This window comes from Moschus berezovskii, chromosome 8, assembly GCF_049115385.1.
Source record: "Moschus berezovskii isolate FMDL1 chromosome 8, NW_MosBer_1.0, whole genome shotgun sequence".
In the NCBI taxonomy this organism is placed as follows: Eukaryota; Metazoa; Chordata; class Mammalia; order Artiodactyla; family Moschidae; genus Moschus; species Moschus berezovskii.
This window is the reverse complement of record NC_142467.1, coordinates 79,978,288-79,999,659: the sequence shown is the minus strand read 5'-3', so window position 1 is coordinate 79,999,659 and position 21,372 is coordinate 79,978,288. Positions and strand designations below refer to the sequence as shown.

The 21,372-nt window shown below is 38.9% G+C and overlaps 1 pseudogene; it reads right to left on the bottom strand.

Moving 5' to 3' along the window:
* LOC129558875 (CREB-regulated transcription coactivator 2-like) overlaps positions 1-21,372 on the bottom strand; it is a 61,194-nt pseudogene that overhangs the window by 27,211 nt on the left and 12,611 nt on the right.

The following is a 21,372-nucleotide window of genomic DNA, read 5'->3' as shown; positions in this document are numbered from 1 at the left end:
ATGGCATCACCGACTCAATGGACATGATTTTGAGCAAGTTCTGGAAGATGGTGAAGGACAGGAAAGCCTGGATTGCTGCAGTGAGTTCAGTTCATTCACTCAGTCATGTCCAACTCTTTGCGACCCCATGGACTGCAGCACGCCAGGCTGCAGTCTGTCCATCACCAATCCCCAGACCTTGCTCATACTCCTGTCCATCGAGTTGGTGATGCCATCCAACCATCTCATCCTCTGTCATCCCCTTTTCCTCCTGTCTACAATCTTTCCCAGCATCAAGGTCTTTTTCAGAGTCAGTTTTTCGCATCAGGTGGCCAAAGTATTAGAGTTTCAGCTTCCTTCCAATGAATATTCAGGACTGATTTCCTTTAGGATTGGCTGGTTTGATCTCCATTCAGTCCAGGGGACTCTCAAGAATCTCAAGAGTCTTCTCCAGCACCACAGTTCAAAAGCATCAGTTCTTCAGTGCTCAGCTTTCCTTATAGTCCAACTCTCACATCCATACATGACTACTGGAAAACCATAGCTTTGACAAGATGGACCTTGTTGGCAAAGTAATGTCTCTGCTTTTTAATTCTCTGCCTAGGTTGGTCATAGCTTTTCTTCCAAGGAGTAAGCGTCTGTGGTCAGCATCTGCAGTGATTGTGGAGCCTAAAACATTCAGCCTCACTGTTTCCATTGTTTCCCCATCTATTTGCCATGAAATGATGGGACCAGATGCCATGATCTTAGTTTTCTGAACAGTCCATGGGGTTGCAAAGGGTTGGACACGACTGAGTGACTGAACAAAAACAACTACTCAGCTAATCAAACAATGAAAAATATATTCAGTTAAACCTACAGGAAATTACAAATGTAAGTTTTTACAGACTCTTTTTTTTTAATTTATTTTATTGGAGGCAAATTACCTTACATTAATATATTGGTTGGTTTTGCCATACATTGACATGAATCCGCCCCGGGTGTACATGTGTTCTCTTTCTTGATCCCCCCTCCCACCTCCCTCTTCCCCATATCCTCCCTCCATATCATCCCCGTGCACCAGCCCCAAGCATTCTGTATCATGCGTCGAACCTGGACTGGTCACTTATGATAATATACATGCTACGATGCTGTTCTCCCCAATCATCCCACCTTCACCCTCTCCCACAGAGTCCCAAAGACTGTTCTATATGCCTATGTCTCTTTTGCAGTCTCGTATATAGGTTTCAGGTTACCATCTTTCTAAATTCCATATATATGCGTTAGTATACTGTATTGACCTGGTCGACTGCCGTCTATGGGGTCGCATAGAGTCGGACACGACTGAAGTGACTTAGCAGCATACTGTATTGATGTTTTTCTTTCTGGCTTACTTCACTCTGTATAACTGGCTCCAATTTCACCCATCTCATTAAAACTGATTCAAATGCATTCTTTTTGATGGCTGAAAAATACTCCATTGTGTATATGTACCAAAGCTTTCTTATCCATTCATCTGCAGATGGACATCTAGGTTGCTTCCATGTCCTGGCTATTATAAACAGTGCTACAATGAACGTTGGAGTACATGTGTGACTTTCAATTCTGGTTTCCTCGGTGTGTATGCCCAGGAGCGCGATTGCTGGATCATATGGCAGTTCTATTTCCAGGTTTTTGAGGAATCTCCACACTGTTCTCCATAGTGGCTGTACTAGTTTGCATTCCCACCAACAGTGTAAGAGGGTTCCTTTCTCTCCACATCCTCTCCAGCATTTATTGCATGTAGACTTTTGGATAGCAGCCATTCTGACTGGTGTGAAATGGTATCTCATTGTGGTTTTGATTTGCATTTCTCTGATTATGAGGGATGTTGAGCATTTTTTCATGTGTTTATTAGCCATCTTTATGTCTTCTTTGGAGAAATGTCTGTTTAGTTCTTTGGCCCATTTTTTGATTGGGTCATTTATTTTTCTGGAATTGAGCTGCAGGAGCTGCTTGTATATTTTGGAGATTAATCCTTTATCAGTTGCTTCATTTGCTATTATTTTCTCCCATTCTGAAGGCTGTCTTTTCACCTTGCTTAAAGTTTCCTTTGCTGTGCAGAAGCTTTTGATTTTAATTAGGTCCCATTTGTTTATTTTTGCTTTTATTTCCAATATTCTGGGAGGTGGGTCTTGGAGGATCCTGCTGTGATTTATGTCAGAGAGTGTTTTGCCTACGTTCTCCTCTAGGAGTTTTATAGTATCTGGTCTTACACTTAGCTCTCTAATCCATTTTGAGTTTATTTTGGTGTATGGTGTTAGGAAGTGTTCTAGTTTCATTCTTTTACAAGTGGCTGACCAGTTTTCCCAGCACCACTTGTTAAAGAGACTGTCTTTTGTCCATTTTATATTCTTGCCTCCTTTGTCGAAGATAAGGTGTCCATAGGTGCATGGGTTTATCTCTGGGCTTTCTATTTTGTTCCATTGATCTATATTTCTGTCTTTATGCCAGTACCATACTGTCTTGATGACTGTGGCTTTGTAGTAGAGCCTGAAGTCTGGCAGGTTAATTCCTCCAGTTCCATTTTTCTCCTTCAAGATTGCTTTGGCTATTCGAGGTTTTTTGTATTTCCATACAAATTGTGAGATTATTTCTTCTAGTTTTGTGAAAAATATCGTTGGTAGCTTGATAGGGATTGCATTGAATGTTTTTACAGACTCTTAAAGTACATTCATTTTTCTCCTTATGAGGCTAAGAGACAAAGATTAAATCCCCTCTTTAGAAGACTAAAGACACTTAGATTTCAGAGACTCACACATCTGATATGATGAAATTGTTGCATTTATTATTATGTTCCTTTTAATCAATAGCTTATCTATTAATATGTTCTATTAAAGACATGAAATTGTGTGCTTTGAACTATCTGCACACTCTCACTGGTGTTTCTTTTCATCAAATTCCCTCAGCCAAACTCGCATCTTTCTGAGTGTCTTTGAGTGGCATATACAAGGAGAGAACAATACTGTTCTTAACTAGACCAGCAGGAACACAATGCTTCTATAATGCTTTTTAGACAGACTTCACCCATCTAGAAAGAATGAAAACAAATTCAAAAATCTAGAGGAGAATACTGTTTTGTTTGCTTTTTTTTTTCTCTAGCAGAGTAGGGACTCGGATGATACAGTGAGGCATCTGCCTTGGCTGTAAAATTCAAGGGTATGCCAAAAAGCTTGGCAATCAAGATAAATAATGCTTAAAGTGATAGTTTAAAAAACTAAAACTGATACAAAAATCCACGGGAAAGAAAATATCAAGATTTTCAATAAAGATCAGTAGTAACAGTGCCTTGTAGAGCCATATAAGACCCTGAACTAAAGGAAAAATTAATAACATGAATCTTGTTTTGAATTAATTTTGATTTTTTTGTCCATTTAAATTTTGCATCCAGAGGCAGGTATGTCCCTCACTTCACCCTCATCCCATCACTATTTCTGCTAGTTAGATCAAAATTCATCAGATGGTAAATAAGTTGAAAAGCCCCTTCATGAGCAGTTGACTTTCAACAGGGTAAGAGAACCTTGGGCAGTTTGCCAACAATAGCACAAATAGTTGATATTGATACTATCAGTCTAAGAAAGGACATTCCTTCTTTCTATTTTTCCTCCATTTCCCACCTTCCTTCCTTCTGTTTATATTCCCTTGACGTTTTCTCCCTCAAGACACAAATAAACAAATCTGATCTTGTTCTTTATATTCAGAGATAAATCAAGGCATGACCTCTGCTCTTAGACCTAGGCACTTAGTCTTTTGTTATTAGGTTATCTTTTAATTGGATAATTGGTCCAAGGGCAGTGAAATCCCAAGTGACATAAAAAGTTTATTATTTATCACAGACCTCACTTTTTTCCCCTTTAGCTAACAAGTAGCAAAGGAATATATTTATATTACTTAACATGTTACCATTTACTGCACTATGCAGCATTTCAAATGGCTTAGCCAATGTATAGGATATTACATGGTCAGCTTTACCATGAATGAATGAAAAGACAAGGACTCAAGGCAATTTCTATTTTAGAGAGTACTATGAAATAATGGAATTCCATCACCTTCACTAGCTTTGTTCGTAGTGATGCTCTCTAAGGCCCACTTGACTTCACATTCCAAGATGTCTGGCTCCAGGTGAGTGATCACGCCATCATGATTATCTTGGTCATGAAGATCTTTTTTGTACAGTTCTTCTGTGTATTCTTGCCACCTCTTCTTAATATCTTCTGCTTCTGTTAGGTCCATACCATTTCTGTCCTTTATTGAGTCCATCTTTGCATGAAATGTTCCCTTGATATCTCTAATTTTCTTGAAAAGATCTCTTGCTTTTCCTATTCTATTGTTTTCCTCTATTTCTTTGAATTGATCGCTGAGGAAGGCTTTCTTATCTCTCCTTGCTATTCTTTGGAACTCTGTATTCAGATGCTTATATCTTTCCTTTTCTCCTTTGCTTTTCGCTTCTCTTCTTTTCAGAGCTATTTGTAAGGCCTCCTCAGACAGCCATTTTGCTTTTTTGCATTTCTTTTCCATGGGGATGGTCTTGGTCCCTGTCTCCTGTACAATGTCACGAACCTCTGTCCAGAGTTCATCAGGCAATCTATCTATCAGATCCAGTCCCTTAAATATATTTCTTACTTCCACTGTATAATCATAAGGGATTTGATTGAGGTCATATATGAATGGTCTAATGTTTTTCCCTACTTTCTTCAATTTAAGTCTGAATTTGGCAATAAGGAGTTCATGATCTGAGCCACAGTCAGCTCCTGGTCTTGTTTTTGCTAACTGTATACAACTTCTCCATCTTTGGCTGCAAAGAATATAATCAATCTGATTTCGGTGTTGACCATCTGGTGATGTCCATGTGTAGAGTCTTCTCTTGTGTTGTTGAAAGAGGGTGTTTGCTATGACCAGTGTGTTCTCTTGGAAAAACTCTATTAGCCTTTGCCTTGCTTCATTCTGTACTCTAAGGCCAAATTTGCCCGTTACTCCAGGTGTTTCTTGACTTACTACTTTTGCATTCCAGTCCACTATAATGAAAAGGACATCTTTTTTGGGTGTTAGTTCTAAAAGGTCTTGTAGGTCTCATAGAACCGTTCAACTTCGGCTTCTTCAGCATTACTGGTTGGTGCATAGACTTGGATTACTGTAATATTGAATGGTTTGCCTTGCTGCACTAAATATGCCAGCAAATTTGGAAAACTCAGCAGAAGCCACAGGACTGGAAAAGGTCAGTCTTCATTCCAATCACAAAGAAAGGGAATGCCAAAGAATGCTCAAACTACCACACAATTGCACTCATCTCACACGCTAGTAAAGTCATGCTCAAAATTCTCCAAGCCAGGCTTCAGCAATATGTGAACCGTGAACTTCCAGATGTTCAAGCAGGTTTTAGAAAAGGCAGAGGCACCAGAGATCAAATTACCAGCATCTGCTGGATGATGGAGAAAGCAAGAGATTTCCAGAAAAACATCTATTTCTGCTTCATTGACTATGCCAAAGCCTTTGACTATGTGGATCACAATAAACTGTGGAACATTCTGAAAGAGATTGGAATAACAGACCACCTGACCTGCCTCTTGAGAAACCTGTATGCAAGTCAGGAAGCAACAGTTAAAACTGGACATGGAACAACAGACTGGTTCCAAATAGGAAAAGGAGTATGTCAAGGCTGTATGTTGTCACCCTGCTTATTTAACTTATATGCAGAGTACATCATGAGGAACGCTGGGCTGGAAGAAGCACCAACTGGAATCAAGATTGCTGGGAGAAATATCAATAACCTCAGATATGCAGATGACACCACCCTTATGGCAGAAAGTGAAGAGGAACTAAAAAGCCTATTGATGAACGTGAAAGAGGAGAGTGAAAAGGTTGGCTTGAAGCTCAACATTCAGAAAATGAAGATCATGGCATCTGGTCCCATCACTTCATGGGAAATAGACAGGGAAACAGTGGAAACAGTGTCAGACTTTATTTTTGGGGGCTCCAATATCACTGCAGATGCTGACTGCAGCCAGGAAATTAAAAGATGCTTACTCCTTGGAAGGAAAGTTATGACCAACCTAGATAGCATATTAAAAAGCAGAGACATTACTTTGCCAAACAAGGTCCTCCTAGTCAAGGCTATGGTTTTTCCAGTGGTCATGTATGGATGTGAGAATTGGACTCTGAAGAAAGCTGATCGCCGAAGAATTGATGCTTTTGAACTGTGGTGTTGGAGAAGACTCTTGAGAGTCCCTTGGACTGCAAGAAGATCCAACCAGTCCATTCTAAAGGAGATCAGTCCTGGGTGTTCATTGGAAGGACTGATGCTGAAGCTGAAACTCCAATACTGTGGCCACCTCATGCGATGAGTTGACTCACTGGAAAAGACTCTGATGCTGGGAGGGATTGGGAGCAGGTGGAGACAGGGATGACAGGGAATGAGATGCCTGGATGGCATCACCGACTCGATGGACATGAGTTTGAAGGAACTCCAGGAGTTAGTGATGGACAGGGAGGCCTGGCGTGCTGTGATTCATGGGGTCACAAAGTGTCAGACACGACTGAGCAACTGGATTGAACTGAACTGATGAAATAATGACCCACAGGTTGGCCCTAACATCCTTAACATTCCTCTTAATTTGCTCAGGTTCAGACAGTCTTTTTTCCTAACTAGAGTTCCTTACCTCTCTCTTCTCAGAACATATACTTTAGAAAACTTGTAATTATAATTTTTTCCCTAACCCTATGAAATATAAATCTTTTCTCAGCCTCTTGCCATATTACAACTCAGAAGTATTTTTCTCAAGGACTTGGAAGTTCTCTTTGAAATGTAATCATGAAGTAAGAAAGTACCTGCTATGGACTGATTGTGTCCTCCCAAAATTTGTATGTTGAAACACTAACCTTCCCTCCATGGGCCTGTATTAAAGATAAGCCCTTTAAGGAGGCTATTAAGGTTAAAGAGAATCATAATCATGAAGCTTTGATACAGTATAACTGGTGTCCTTATGAAATAAAAAAAAAAAAAAACAGAGATCTCAAATTTCTCTCTCTCCCCACTTTATGAGGACACAGTATTCTTCTGAAGCAATTTGAAGTTACTCTCTCTCCCTTACTGCAATAGCATTGGATAAAGATTTCTTTACCTGTTTAACTCAGTCCAGTGCATTTTTTTCTTTAAGAAAGTTAATTCAGTTCAGTTCAGTTGCTCAGTCGTGTCTGACTCTTAGCGACACCATGAACCACAGCACACCAGGCCTCCCTGTCCATCACCAACTCCCGGAGTTCACTCAAACCCATGTCCATCGAGTCGGTGATGCCATCCAGCCACCTCATTCTCTGTCGTCCCCGTCTCCTCCCACCCCTAATCGCTCCCAGCATCAGAGTCTTTTCCAGTGAGTCAACTCCTCGCATGAGGTGGCCAAAGTATTGGAGTTTCAGCTTTAGCATAAGTCCTTCCAAAGACCACCCAGGATTGATCTCCTCTAGAATGGACTGGTTGGATCTCCTTGCAGTCCAAGGGACTCTCAAGAGTCTTCTCCAGCACCACAGTTCAAAAGCATCAATTCTTCAGCGATCAGCTTTCTTCACAGTCCAACTCTCCCATCCATACATGACCACGGGAAAAACCATAGTCTTGACTAATTAACTAAGAAAGTTAATTACCCACTGGTAATCTGTGAGATGAAGAACTGACTCACTGGAAAAGACTCTGATGCTGGGAAGGATTGGGGGCAGGAAGAGAAGGGGACGACAGAGAATGAGATGGCTGGATGGCATCACCAACTCGATGGACATGAGTTTGAGTGAACTCCGGGTGTTGGTGATGGACAGGGAGGCCTGGCGTGCTGTGATTCATGGAGTCGCAAAGAGTCGGACACGACTGAGTGACTTCATTTTCACTTTTCACTTTTATGCATTGAAGAGGGAAATGGCAACCCACTCCAGTGTTATTCCCTGAGAATCCCAGGGATGGGGGAGCCTGGTTGGCTGCCGTCTATGGGGTCACACAGAGTCGGACACGACTGAAGTGACATAGCCGCAGCAGCAGCAGCAGGGAGGCCTGGAATGCTGAAGTCCATAGGGTCACAAAGAGTCAGATAAGACTGAGTGACTGAACTGAACTGAATCTGTTTATTCTCTGCAATCTTTTTGCCATTTTTCTTTTTTTTTTTTACCAACAGTATGATTATTCTAAATATATATGAAATTTTGTTACTAAATGTGTCTATAAATTTTTGCAGTATTTCCATGAAGATTATTCTCTTCCTAAAAACACTGACTTCTGATGAGCTTGTTCAATTAATCTCATGTACACAAATCTCTCTTTTTTTTAATATGCTGGTTGTTTTGTGCTACACAATGATTGGAGGTAAACAATCCCTTAAGTTTTCATAAAACAAAGTTTTCTATTTTCTAGAAAAATATGTTTTTTAAATAAAAAAACTTTTTTTTTCCATAAAAGCTTGCAATATGTTGCCAGAAAGACTAAGTTTTCCCTGGACTATCTCTGTTTTAGAATTCAAAGTCTAGTTTCCCAGGAAGCTTCAGTCTTAGATAAGCTGGTTAAATATATGTGTCTTCCCCTTTCAGTTTTCTTTAAGATTAGCTATCCCAGTAGGTCCTAAGAAATATAGACACTGCAAATGATCAATATGTTCTCTATTGGGCTGATGAGCACAATAACGATAGTAATAGAGAGAGAGAGGGAAAAAATGAAGGAGAAAGAGGAAGAAAGAAGAAGGATAGAACCCTTTTCTATGTTTACTATCACATGGGGGAAACTATAATTCTTAACACACACACATATATACACACATACATATATATTTATAATTACAAAATATATATACACAGCTATTGTATAAAAATTGCTACATTTAAATATAATTTCAAATTTACTTATATCCCCGTAAATGTAAAGATATACCAGCATTATATGAGGGATCCCAATGTATCTTCAAACAAAGATAAAATGCTTCGGAGTAAAAGTGACTCAGCAAATGCACTTGGCTCAAAAGAAAAATGAAAGACAAGTTTAGTAGTGGAACCAATCAATGAACAATCCTGCAACAGTGAAAAGTGAGTTATTGCTTCTGTGAGTACCCCTAACATTTTTACTAACTTCCAAATGTATAATAATGACATTTCAGGAAAATTATGATACTTAGAGACAGATTTTTAAAAGAGAAGTTATTCCCTGAGCCCCTCTCTCTCTCCAGCTATCATGATAATAAAAATCCCCGGCCCATGGCACCATTTAGCTAGCTCAACCTTCCTACACATTGAAGTAGATAGAACCAAGTACACATATATGCACACAGTAAACTTGCAATATCTTGCTTGGTTTTATAGTAAAGTATATTTTCAATTTATATAAGCTATTTTCTTCTATATAGAAAAAGGAAAGAAATATAAAAGCAATGAAAGAAATATCATATAGTTCTCACCCTTATAATTCTATTAATTCATTTTATTCACTGAGGTAAATCTTTTCAGATGTATGAGCGTAAAAGTAGTTAATATATTTAGGTGTGTATTATTGTTTGAGAAAAAGATCATGTCTTATTCATATATGTATTATTTTATATAGCATTTAACTTTAGAATATACATAATTTTCTAATCTTATGTTTTCTAAAAATCAGCAGTAAGCACCACAGTGTCATTTTCATATGTTCCTCTTAATTTGAGAAATTTATAAAAGCAATGGATAATACTGTAAAGAATCAAATATACAGAAATGTTTTCTCTTTTTCACATCTCATCATGCTCCAATATCCAAGTCCCTATTTAGCTTGTTTTTTTTTTTTAATCTGGTTCATAGTCCTCCTACTCCATGTATATCAGAAATACCGAGAAGGACTGCCAAGCATGCAGATGTATTTGCCCAATCCCTGAAGAGTTTATTTGATAACAGCCCAGCTATTCTTGCTGTCTTTCAGCAGAGCTATCTTAATTAAACAGTCTTTGACAAGTCTGGGTAAATTTCCAAATAATATAACACTTTTCCCCTAAAAAATAAAAACAAAAATAAGTAAAACAAGCATAATGTTGCTGGCATGTGAAATGAATGCAATAGTATGGTAATTTAACATTCTTTGGCATTGCCCTTCTTTGTGACTGGAATGAAAACCAACCTTTTCCAGACCTGTGTCCACTGCTGAGTTTTCCAAGTTCACTAGTGTACTGAGTGTGGCACTTTAACAGCATCATCTTTTAGGATTTGAAATAGCTCAACGGGAATTCCATCACCTCCACTAGCTTTGTTTGTAGAGATGCCTCCTAAGGCCCACTTGACTTCACAATCCAGGATGTCTGGCTTTAGGTGAGTGATCACACCAGTCATGGTTTTCTGAGTTATAAGATCTCTTCTGTATAGTTTTTCCTGTGTGTTCTTGCCACCTCTTCTTAATATCTTCTGCTTTTGTTATGTCCATACCATTTCTGTCCTTTATTCTGCCCATCTTTGCCTGAAATATTCCCTCGGTTTCTCTAATTTTCTTGAAGAAATTTCTAATCTTTCCCATTCTATTGTTTTCCTCTATTTCTTTGCATTGATCACTGAAGAAGGCTTTCTTCTCTCTCCTTGCTATTCTTTGGAACTCGGCATTCAGATGGATGTAGTTTTCCTTTCCTCCTTTTTCTTTCCCCTTTCTTCTTTTCTCAGCTGTTTGTAAGGCCTCCTCAGACAACCATTTTGCTTTTTTACATTTCTTTTTCTTGGGGATGGTCTTGATCCTTGCCTCCTGTACAATGTCATGAATCTCCATCCATAGTTCTTCAGGCACTCTATCAGATCTAATCCCTAGAATCTATTTGTCACTTCCACTGTATAATCATAAGGAATTTGATTTAGGTCATACCTGAATGGCCTAGTGGTTTTCCCTACTTTCTTCAATTTAAGTATGAATTTGGTAATAAGGAATTCATGATCTGAGCCACAGACAGCTCCCAGTCTTGTTTCGCTGACTGTATAGAACTTCTCCATCTGTGGCTGCAAAGAGTATAATCAATCTGATTTCAGTATTGACCATCTGTTGATGTCCATGTGTAGAGTTGTCTCTTGTGTTGTTGGAGTGGGTGTTTGTATGACCAGTGCATTCTCGGTGAAATTCTGTTAGCCTTTGACCTGCTTCATTTTGTACTCCAAGGAAAAACTTGCCTGTTACTTCAGGTATCTCTTGACTTCCTACTCTTGCATTCAATTCCTTATGATGAAAAGGACATCTTTTTTGGTGTTAATTCTAGAAGATCTTATAGATCTCATAAAACCATTCAATTTCACTAGATGTTACTAATCAATATATGGAAATTATACCAAAGAAACAACATTAGCTCCTGGGGATCAAATAGGTGTTGGACTCTGTGCTGGCATGAAAGGTTAAAAAAAAAATGTGGGTGGAATCTAAATGGAGCATGATATCCAAAAAAAATCCAGTATTAAGAAATCTGCATTTTCATGTACCACTCAGATCATATGATGCATATAAACACTTCCTTTGAAGGCTACCTTTGTTTCTTTTTGCATGGAAGTTTTCTTTTTAAAATCTTTTTTTTTTTTTGAAGGAAGAAATGAGAAGCTGGTACACAGGAGTGAAGAATTTTCCACAATCTGGTCACCTTCATCAGTAGAGCCACAGAACTGCATTAACCTAGTGAAGATACTGCCAAAGATTGCTTATACACATTAAAGTCTCCTGTGACCACAGAAAAATAAATCTGGATTTCTCTTTTCTTTAGTAATAATCATCCCTATTCCCCACTCTGAAAGTATCTTTATTTTATTATTTGGACCATATTTGTATCTGAACAAAGAAATTTAACAAATCCTAAAAGATGTCCCATACAGATGTGAGAGTTGGAGAATCAAGAAAGTTGAGCATCAAAAATTAATGGTTTCAAATCTCTTGAGAGTCCCTTGGACTAAAAGATCAAACCAGTCAATTCTAAAGGAAATCAACCCTAAATATTCATTGGAAGGACTGATGCTGAAGCACCAATACTTTGGTCCCCTGATGTGAAGAGCCATCTCATTGGAAAAGACCCTGAGGTTGGGAAAGACTGGGGGCAGGAGGAGAAGAGGGTAGCAGCAGATGAGATGGTTTGAGAGCATCATCAACTCAATGGACATGAATTTGAGAAAACTCCAGGAGACAGTGAAGGACAGGGAGCCTGGTGTGCTGCAGTTCACGGGGTCGCAAAGAGTTATACATGATTTAGTGACTGAACAACAACAACAAAACATAAGGTTAGAAAAAGAAAAGCCATTGAATAACATCCATGAAATATACTGAGCAAGGATAAGTTGCAGTAGCTATCATGTCTTTTGTCTGTTTCCCTATGACCCTTTTAACTTCAAAGTTCTGTTAGACTCCTTTGGTTAAATTTGTAATGTTAGTGAGAAATCACTTATTTTTAAGAAGAAAGAGAGAAAGGCTTGCTGTTTCACAATAGTGAAGGCTAAGAGAAAAATGTACTGCTGCAAAGCTGAAAGTAGCAAAACTATAGAAACAAAATAAAAATGAGAGAAGACTTACTCAAATCATATCTTTAGAGCCACATCACAAAAGAAAACACTCAAGAACATTCTACAACTTCAAGTGTCAATATTAAGCTATTGAATCCTATGATCCAGTGGGATTGATTTAAAATTTCAAAGTGTAAAATAACTTTATAATTATTAAGCTTTACTTTTGTATTTTACTGAAAAGTTTTGTTTATGGTTTAGATGAACACCTAGCTTTAAAATCTTTAAAGAAAAAGCAGGGTTGGTAGGATTACATTTTCATCTCAGTTATAGGAGTACTTTTCTCCTAACTTTGAGGAGTAGAATCTATCATTAGGAGAAACACTGTCAAGACCAAATGAAAATTTATAATTAAGGAATTTAAGGAATTTGTTGTAAAAGCTTCATAAATGGGAAAGCTCCTTTTATTGAAACTGCAAAATCTAATTAGGTACCTAATAGACATTTAAATTTTTTTTATTAAAAGATAATTGCTTTACCATATTGTGCTGGTTTCTGCTATACATCAACATAAAGCAGCCACAGGTATACATATGTCCCTTCTCTTGAACCTTCCTTCCATCTCCCACCCCATCCCAATCCTCTGGGTTGTCACAGGGCACTGGGTTGAGCTCCCTGTGTCACAGAGCCTATATAGACATTTAATGAAAATGAGTAGGTTTATTGATGCATCTTAGTTCCTAATCTACCATTTTTATTGCCATTCTTGATATTACACAGGGAAATTATTATTTACTTAAAAAGATACATGAAAGACATTTCCCAAATCAGTATCACCGCCTACAGAGAAGAGCTATACTCTGATAAATTATGTCATAAAGCACATTCTCCTTAAGAAACTAAATTCCTCCCTCCTTACCCTGGGCTAGTAGCTTTTATCATGCCATTGAAAATATCTACTCGTGAAGATTTATTTTTTGCTCTGAAAGAAACAAAGTATGTCTTAAAATGAAATCATTTTATATTATATTCAATTGGCAAGTGATAAAATTCTGAGAGTAAACATGCTAAAATGCTATTATTTCTTTACTATAATTCTAATAATTGAACAAATCTAAACTGAACAGTCTTTGATGTTTCAGTAAGCATTTTCTTCTGATGATAACACTTTGTTGTTTTTGTAAGAAATGACACCTCTGCCAGGTGCTGAAGATGTGATAGTAAAGAGACAAAAATCTTGTAAGAAGTTTTTTCTTTTTCTTATTTTTTTACTCTATTAGAAAAGTCATAATCAAGGTAAAGAAATAAAACAGTGCACCGGCTGTGATAGCAGTTAAAGGGAAAATAGCAGAACAACAATATGAAAATTTTGGAATAGGATTGAAGTTATAGGTGGACTAGTCAGGGAAATGGAGAAGGCAATGGCAAGCTACTCCAGTACTTTTGCCTAGAAAATTCCATGGATGGAAGAGCCTGGTAGGCTGCAGTCCGTGGGGTCGCTAAGAGTCGGACACGACTGAGCGACTTTACTTTCACTTTTCACTTTCATGCATTGGAGAGGAAATGGCAACCCACTCCAGTGTTCTTGCCTGGAGAATCCCAGGGACGGGGGAGCCTGGTGGGCTTCCGTCCATGGGGTCACACAGAGTCGGACACAACTGAAGTGACTTAGCAGCAGCAGCAGCAGCCAAGGAAAGCTTCTTGTGAGTAAAATATCTGAAGGAACAGAGGTAGCTAGTGAGGTTGACAAATAGGGGAAAACATACTATAGCAAGAGAGAACAGCCAAGTCACAAAGTGTAGTGGAGCTGAGAAAATCAAGGAAGAGGAGTAGGAAATTAGGTCAAGGAGGTAAAGGACAGCATGGCTATGTAAGATCTAAGAAGTCAAGATGAGTGGGTTTTGAACAGACAGATGATCTGAGACAATCAGAAGTTAGAAATGGAAAGCAAATCTCTCACAAAATTGAAAGCAATAATGGCCAGCACATAAAGGAAACAGACATTGTGCAAATATGATCTAAAAAGCAACTAAAAAGTAATGGGGCTTCCCTGGTGGCTCAGACAGTAAAGAATCCACCTGTAATGCGGGAACATTTGATCCCTGAGTTGGGATGATCCCCTAGAGGAGGGCATGGCAATCCATTCCAGTATCCTTGCCTGGAGAATCCCCACGGAAAGAGGAGCCTGGTGGGCTGCAAGCCATGAGGTCATAAGGAGTTGTACATGACTGAGCGACTGAGCACAGCAAAAAGTAATAGATCTAAATAGTATAAGGGGGCTTCCCTGGTGGCTCAGTGATAAAGAAACTTCCTGCCGATTCAGAACACACAGGTTCAATCCTTGGTCTGGGAAGACTCCACAAGCCAAGAAGAAACTAAATCCATGCAGCACAGCTAATAAGCCTGTGCTCCAGAGTCCAGGAGCTACACTACTGAGCCCGAGTGCCTTAAAGCCCATGCTCCACAACAACATAAACAACCGCAATGAAGCCCCTCTCTCTGCAACTAGAGAAAAGTCTATGCAGCAATGAAGACTCAGCACAGGCAAAAATAAATAAATAAATAATTTTTAAAATATTAGGATTAGAGAAAAAAGCTAGATATGGAAAAGAGGCATAGGAAATCTAACAAGTACAAATTCAGAGCTCTTCCCCACCTTACCTGTAAAAAACAAAACAGATTACAGGATATATATCTTTTAGAAAAAAAATAACTTTCTAGAAATAAAAAAGGAAGAAAAGAAGCTTAAAATATACATATTAAAAGGTATACTATGTTCTAAATAAAATGGATTCAGAATGGTTCATGCTGAAACATATTCTTTAAAAAAAAAGTCAGTGAAATCTAAAAATAAAGGATTTGGGGAATAACTTGGCAAAATCTGTTTGACTTAGAAAAGTGCAAAAAGTAAGATGGTCTCAGATTTCCACTCAGTAATATCCAAACAAGTAATAATAATAATCCAACAAGATACTCAAGGAAAGAAAATGTAAGTCAAGTAGCTTATTTTCACATGTCTGCCCTTCAAGTTTAAGAGCCTCAGAGAGTTTTGAGTATGCAAGAATTCATTTTCACAAGCCTTTCTCAAAAAGACTACTAGAGAATAAATTTCAGACAATCAAAAGTTGATTTGAAAACCACTGCAAAAGGACTGATAAGAATCATTGCATGTAATTATAGGGCTATGTCTAAAACAAATATAAGTATTAGAATCACAACAAAAAATACAAATATTGTACAATAATTTATATAGATAGAATTAAGAACTTGGAAAGAAAAGAATGAAAAGTTATTTTTAGATAATGCAAGTGTTGTTTGACTGTTGCTAATTTCTTATAACCAAATGTTAACAGTGAGAAGTCAAATATACCATTTATAACTTAAAAAATTAAAGATATACTAACATAGTTAACAATTTCAAGAAAATCATTCTAGAAATATAGCATTATTATCTAATATTAGGTGGTAGAGACAAGAAGAGACAAGGGGAAGAAGAAATTCGCTTAGAGTTTTTCACTGAACAGAAATAACAGATAACATAAAAGAAGTAGGCCTTTTCCACTAAAAGTAAAAAATTAAAAATTAACCTCCAGAGTTAGATTATCCTGAATCTTAAACTGAATGTGAGTCAAAATATGAAATGCTGGCTAATTAGCAAGTCTTATACAATGATATAGCAAGAACTTCCCAACACATGTGTCAGAGCACACTATTATGATGCTAATGATTTAAGGCAGACTGAGATATTAATCCCATCAGGCTTTATGTGTTCAGCAAGGGCTTGAACTAGACAGACTCCCCAAGGGGTTTTCTCCATCCAAGAGTGATCAGTCTTTTCTCTTGATCCTGCTGCTGCTGCTAAGTTGCTTCAGTCGTGTCCGACTCTGTGTGACCCCATAGACGACAGCCCATCAGGCTCCCCTGTCCCTGGGATTCTCCAGGCAAGAACACTGGAGTGGGTTGCCATTTCCTTCTCCAATGCATGAAAGTGAAGTCGCTCAGTTGTGTCCGACTCTTAGCGACCCCATGGACTGCAGCCTACCAGGCTGCTCCATCCATGGGATTTTCCAGGCAAGAGTCCTGGAGTGGGGTGCCATTGCCTTCTCAATCTCTTTATCCTAGCAGGTCGTAAAATATAATCATTTTCAATATGCTTTAATGCAAGTGGGAAAGAAAAACACTTTGCAACAGGCCATTGCATGACACATATAAGAATTCTTAAACTGTTCTTTGGTTACTCACCCACATGTAATTGTTATCTGCCAATTCAATTTAAGAAAACTCTGGAAAAGCATTGCTGCTGCTGCTGCTGCTGCTAAGTCACTTCAGTCGTGTCCGACTCTGTGTGACCCCATAGACGGAAGCCCACCAGGCTCCCCCATCCCTGGGATTCTCCAGGCAGGAAAAGCATTAGAGAGTATTAAAATGAAAATCATCAGGTAAATCGAAACTTTAAGAGGAAGAAAAAATTGGTAATTGTGGTAGAACTGGTTTTAATTAGACATAAAGGAAACTTTTTCTGACTTACTAGGTTGAAGTAAGTAAGATCCAACCAGTCCATCCTAAAAGAGATCAGTCCTGGGTGTTCATTGGAAGGACTGATGCTAAAGCTGAAACTCCAATACTTTGGCCACCTGATGCGAAGAGCTGACTCATTGGAAAAGACCCTGATGCTGGGAAAGTTTGAGGGCAGGAGGAGAAGGGGACGACAGAGGATGAGATGGCTGGATGACATCACTGACTAGATGGACATGAGTTTGGGTAACTCCGGGAGTTGGTGATGGACAGGGAGGCCTGGCGTGCTGCAATTCATGGGGTCGCAAAGAGTCGGACACAACTGAGTGACTGAACTAAACTGAAGGTTGCAAGTAAATTACTACAGTACTTTGTGGAGTGATAAAGAGAAACGGTGTCTGTGATAGTAACATTCAAAACACAGGGTAGGCAAATAATCTCTGCTTCTGAGATTCATTTATTTGGGTAAAGACTAATACTGAAAATGTCACCTTCACATTGTCCCTTGTGAAAGCCATTATACAATTTGATTGTTGAGAGGGGAAAAAAAAAAGGAGTGATGGTAAATACTCACAAATCAAGTTCAGGATATTTCTTTTTCAAGGGTAGTGGATTTAACATTCTACCTAAAATATTTTACTTTCAGGATGGTTCGACGTTATAGACCTTATTGTCCCAAATGGCACCAAGGATATCATTACCACAACCATCTGTGGTCTAATTCAGAGACATCCTTTAAAACCAACAGGCACAAGCTTAATAGCCTCAGACTGTGGCAGAGAAGAACGTATTCCAAAGTCAAAGGCAATATTTTGTCAAAGTCTAAGAGCTACAAATGAGAGGACTAGATATTATAGACTATGGGAATCTCTAAAATCATATTTGACATTTTTTAATATGTTTTGAAGAAAAGAGTTAAATTTCCAAAACATTTATATCAGATTTTTATGCAATTTTAATTAATAAAGCCCTCCCCAAGTGGATCAAGTGATAAATAATTTGCCTGCCAATGCAGGAGCTGAAGACTTTCATCCCTGAGTTGGAAAGATCCCCTGGAGAAGGAAATAGCAACCCACTCCTGGCCTGGAAGAGTCGATGGACAGAGGAGCCTGGCAGGCGACAGTCCACAGGGTTGCAAAGATTTGAACACAACTGAGCACACAGCACACACACCGAGAGAGCCAGGTGGCAGCCATAGGTGAGAGTTCAATGACACCTTTGAAGCATTCCCTGGAAAATGATTGGTTTGGGGCCAAGACCTCTAATCATGCCAAGTACAGAGTTTCAGAGACAAGAAATGAAATAAAACATCTTGTGGTAAGTCAAGAGGAATGGTGCTAAGGGGACAGTTTCTGCTCTGTACCTTGTATTCTTCCTATTAGAGACAAAGTGTAGCATTAAAGTACTTGCTACAATTTATATACTGCATAACTAAGAAAGGACTTCCTAAACTTGTGGAGTACTGCCTGCAAGTTTATTGCATAAGAAATAAATTCAGACTAATTTATTCAGAGTAATTTAATTCAGAGTAAATTGGTGTTTTAACTTTGTCTTCTGTTGTTAATTCCAACACTTTAGGAATTTTTGAGTAGTGGAATATGTGCCAGAAAAGTAGATTCCGTGATCCTAGGTACACTTCCATTGAGGGAAAGCAGGTTCCCTGATCAGGTCTGATATGATATCCCATGCTGACACTGAACATCCTGTTTGGATAATGGTGCTAACTGAAGCCCTGTAAAGATGAAAAGCAAACTCATAGTCAGAATGTGTCTTTCCTGTTAGAATAAATATATGACCTATCCAGAATGAAAGGATTCAAAGAATAAACTTGCCCCTAAGCAGACAATATGAATTCCAGAGGAATACAGTGGCTACCCACTCCAATATTCTTTCCTGGAGAATTCTTCGGACTTAGGAGATGAGTAGGCTGCAAATGGGGTCACAAAGAGTCAAACACAGCTGATTAATTAACATAGTTTCAGCAGCAACTAAATGAACCTTTCTGAAAGGGAGCCCATGTTTTTTGCCTACACATAGCCTCCTCTCTGCCACTTTGGCCACTTTAGTTTTGGGTTGAAACACTTGCTCAGTTCTGAAACTGGACAAGGAAAAAAGTGACTTTTCATTGGAAAGCCAGCACTCGACTTTAAGACATCTGTCCTTACCTCCTTCTGCTGGTACAAACTGAATGGCACCCTTGTTGGCTGCTCATTTCTTTTTCCCTTAGTGATGGCATATTCTGTCAACCATCTCCATAGCACTCTAGTCAAATTCCTCTAGTTTCCACTCCTACCCTACCACTCTATGATAACTGTATCCACCCAGCTCTTGGAGGTTAAGTACTCTTATATGGCCTCTGTTTCTTTCATGATTCCATCACCCCCAATGTTATTTATGAGCCTGTGTATACATAACATCATAATCTGATAGGTTATCCAAATTTAGTATATACTCCAGCTTGCCCACTTCTCTGAAACTTTTAATACTTTCTTCCACCAAGTGTCACTGCAATTCTGCAATTTCTACTTCACTTGTCATGAACCATCCGTTTTTCCATAGGTCCTTACCAAGGTCCTGAAAGATGATGCTGTGAAAGTGTTGAACTCAATATGCCAGCAAATTCGGAAAACTCAGCAGTGGCCACAGGACGGGAAAACGTCAATTTTCATTCAAATCCCAAAGAAAGGTATGCCAAAGAATGCTCAGACTACCGCACAATTCCACGCATCTCACATGCTAGTAAATAATGCTCAAAATTCTCCAAGCCAGGTTTCAACAATAAGTGAACCGTGAACTTCCCGATGTTCAAGCAGGTTTTAGAAAAGGCAGGGGAACAAGAGATCAAATTGCCAATATCCGCTGGATCATTGAAAAGGCAAGAGAGTTCCAGAAAAACATCTATTTCTGCTTTATTGACTATGCCAAAGATTTTGACTGTGTGGATCACAATAAAATCACAATAAACTGTGGAAAATTCTGGAAGAGGTGGGAATACCAGACCATCTGACCTGCCTCTTGAGAAACCTGTATGCAGGTCAGAAGGTAACAGTTAGAACTGGACATGGAACAACAGACTGGTTCCAAATAGGAAAAGGAGTACATCAAGGCTTATATTGTCACCCTGCTTATTTAACTTATATGCAGAGTACACCATGAGAAATGCTGGGCTGGAGGAAACACAAGCTGGAATTAAGATTGCCAGAAGAAATATCAAAAACTGCAGATATTCAGATGACACCACCCTTGTGGCAGAAAGTGAAGAACAAATAAAAAACCTCTTGATAAAAGTGAAAGAGGAGAGTGAAAAAGTTGGCTTAAAGCTCAACATGCAGAAAACTAAGATCATGGCATCTGGTCCCATCACTTCAGGGCAAATAGATGGGGAAACAGTGGAAACAGTGGCTGAATTTAATTTTTTTTGGCTCCAAAATCACTACAGATGGTAACTGCAGCCATGAAATTAAAATTGCTTGCTCCTTGGAAGGAAAGTTATGACCAACCTAGACAGCATATTAAAAAGCAGAGACATTACTTTGCCAACAAAGGTCCGTCTAGTCAAGGATATGGTTTTTCCAGTGATCGTGTATGGATGTGAGAGTTGGACTGTGAAGAAAGATGATCGCTGAAGAATTGATGCTTTTGAACTGTGGTGTTGGAGAAGACTCTTGAGAGTCCCTTGGACTGAAAGGAGATCCAAGCAGTCCATTCTAAAGATCAGTCATGGGTGTTCATTGGAAGGACTGATGCTAAAGCTGAAACTCCAATACTTTGGCCACCTCATGCGAAGAGTTGACTCATTGGAAAAGACTCTGATGCTGGGAGGGATTGGGGGCAGGAAGAGAATGGGACAACAGAGGATGAGATGGCTGCATGGCATCACTGACTTGATGGATATGGATTTGGGTAGACTCCGGGTGTTGGTGATGGACAGGGAGGCCTGGTGTGCTGCGATTCATAAAGAGTCGGACTTCACTTTCACTTTTCACTTTCACACATTGGAGAAGGAAATGGCAACCCACTCCAGTGTTCTTGCCTGGAGAATCCCAGGGAAGGGGGAGCCTGGTGGGCTTCCGTCTATGGGGTCACACAGAGTCGGACATGACTGAAGTGACAGCAGCAGCAGCAGCAGCAAAGAGTCGGACACGACTGAGCCACTGAACTGAACTGAACTGATGAGTAGAGAGTTGACTGCACTGATCTTGTATTATTTGTCTTCAAAACTGTGATGGCAGTTAACAAAAGCCAGCCAAGGCTTTAAAATCACCATTGCCCTTACATCTTTCAGTTACCAGAGCTATTGCATAAACTGCTAATTACTCTTCTGTTTAAACATCATCCCAATTTACAATCCATGGAGTTCATGGGAAGAAAGATCATAATAATTGACTGCTCCATAAACAGTCAATGATTATTACCTCT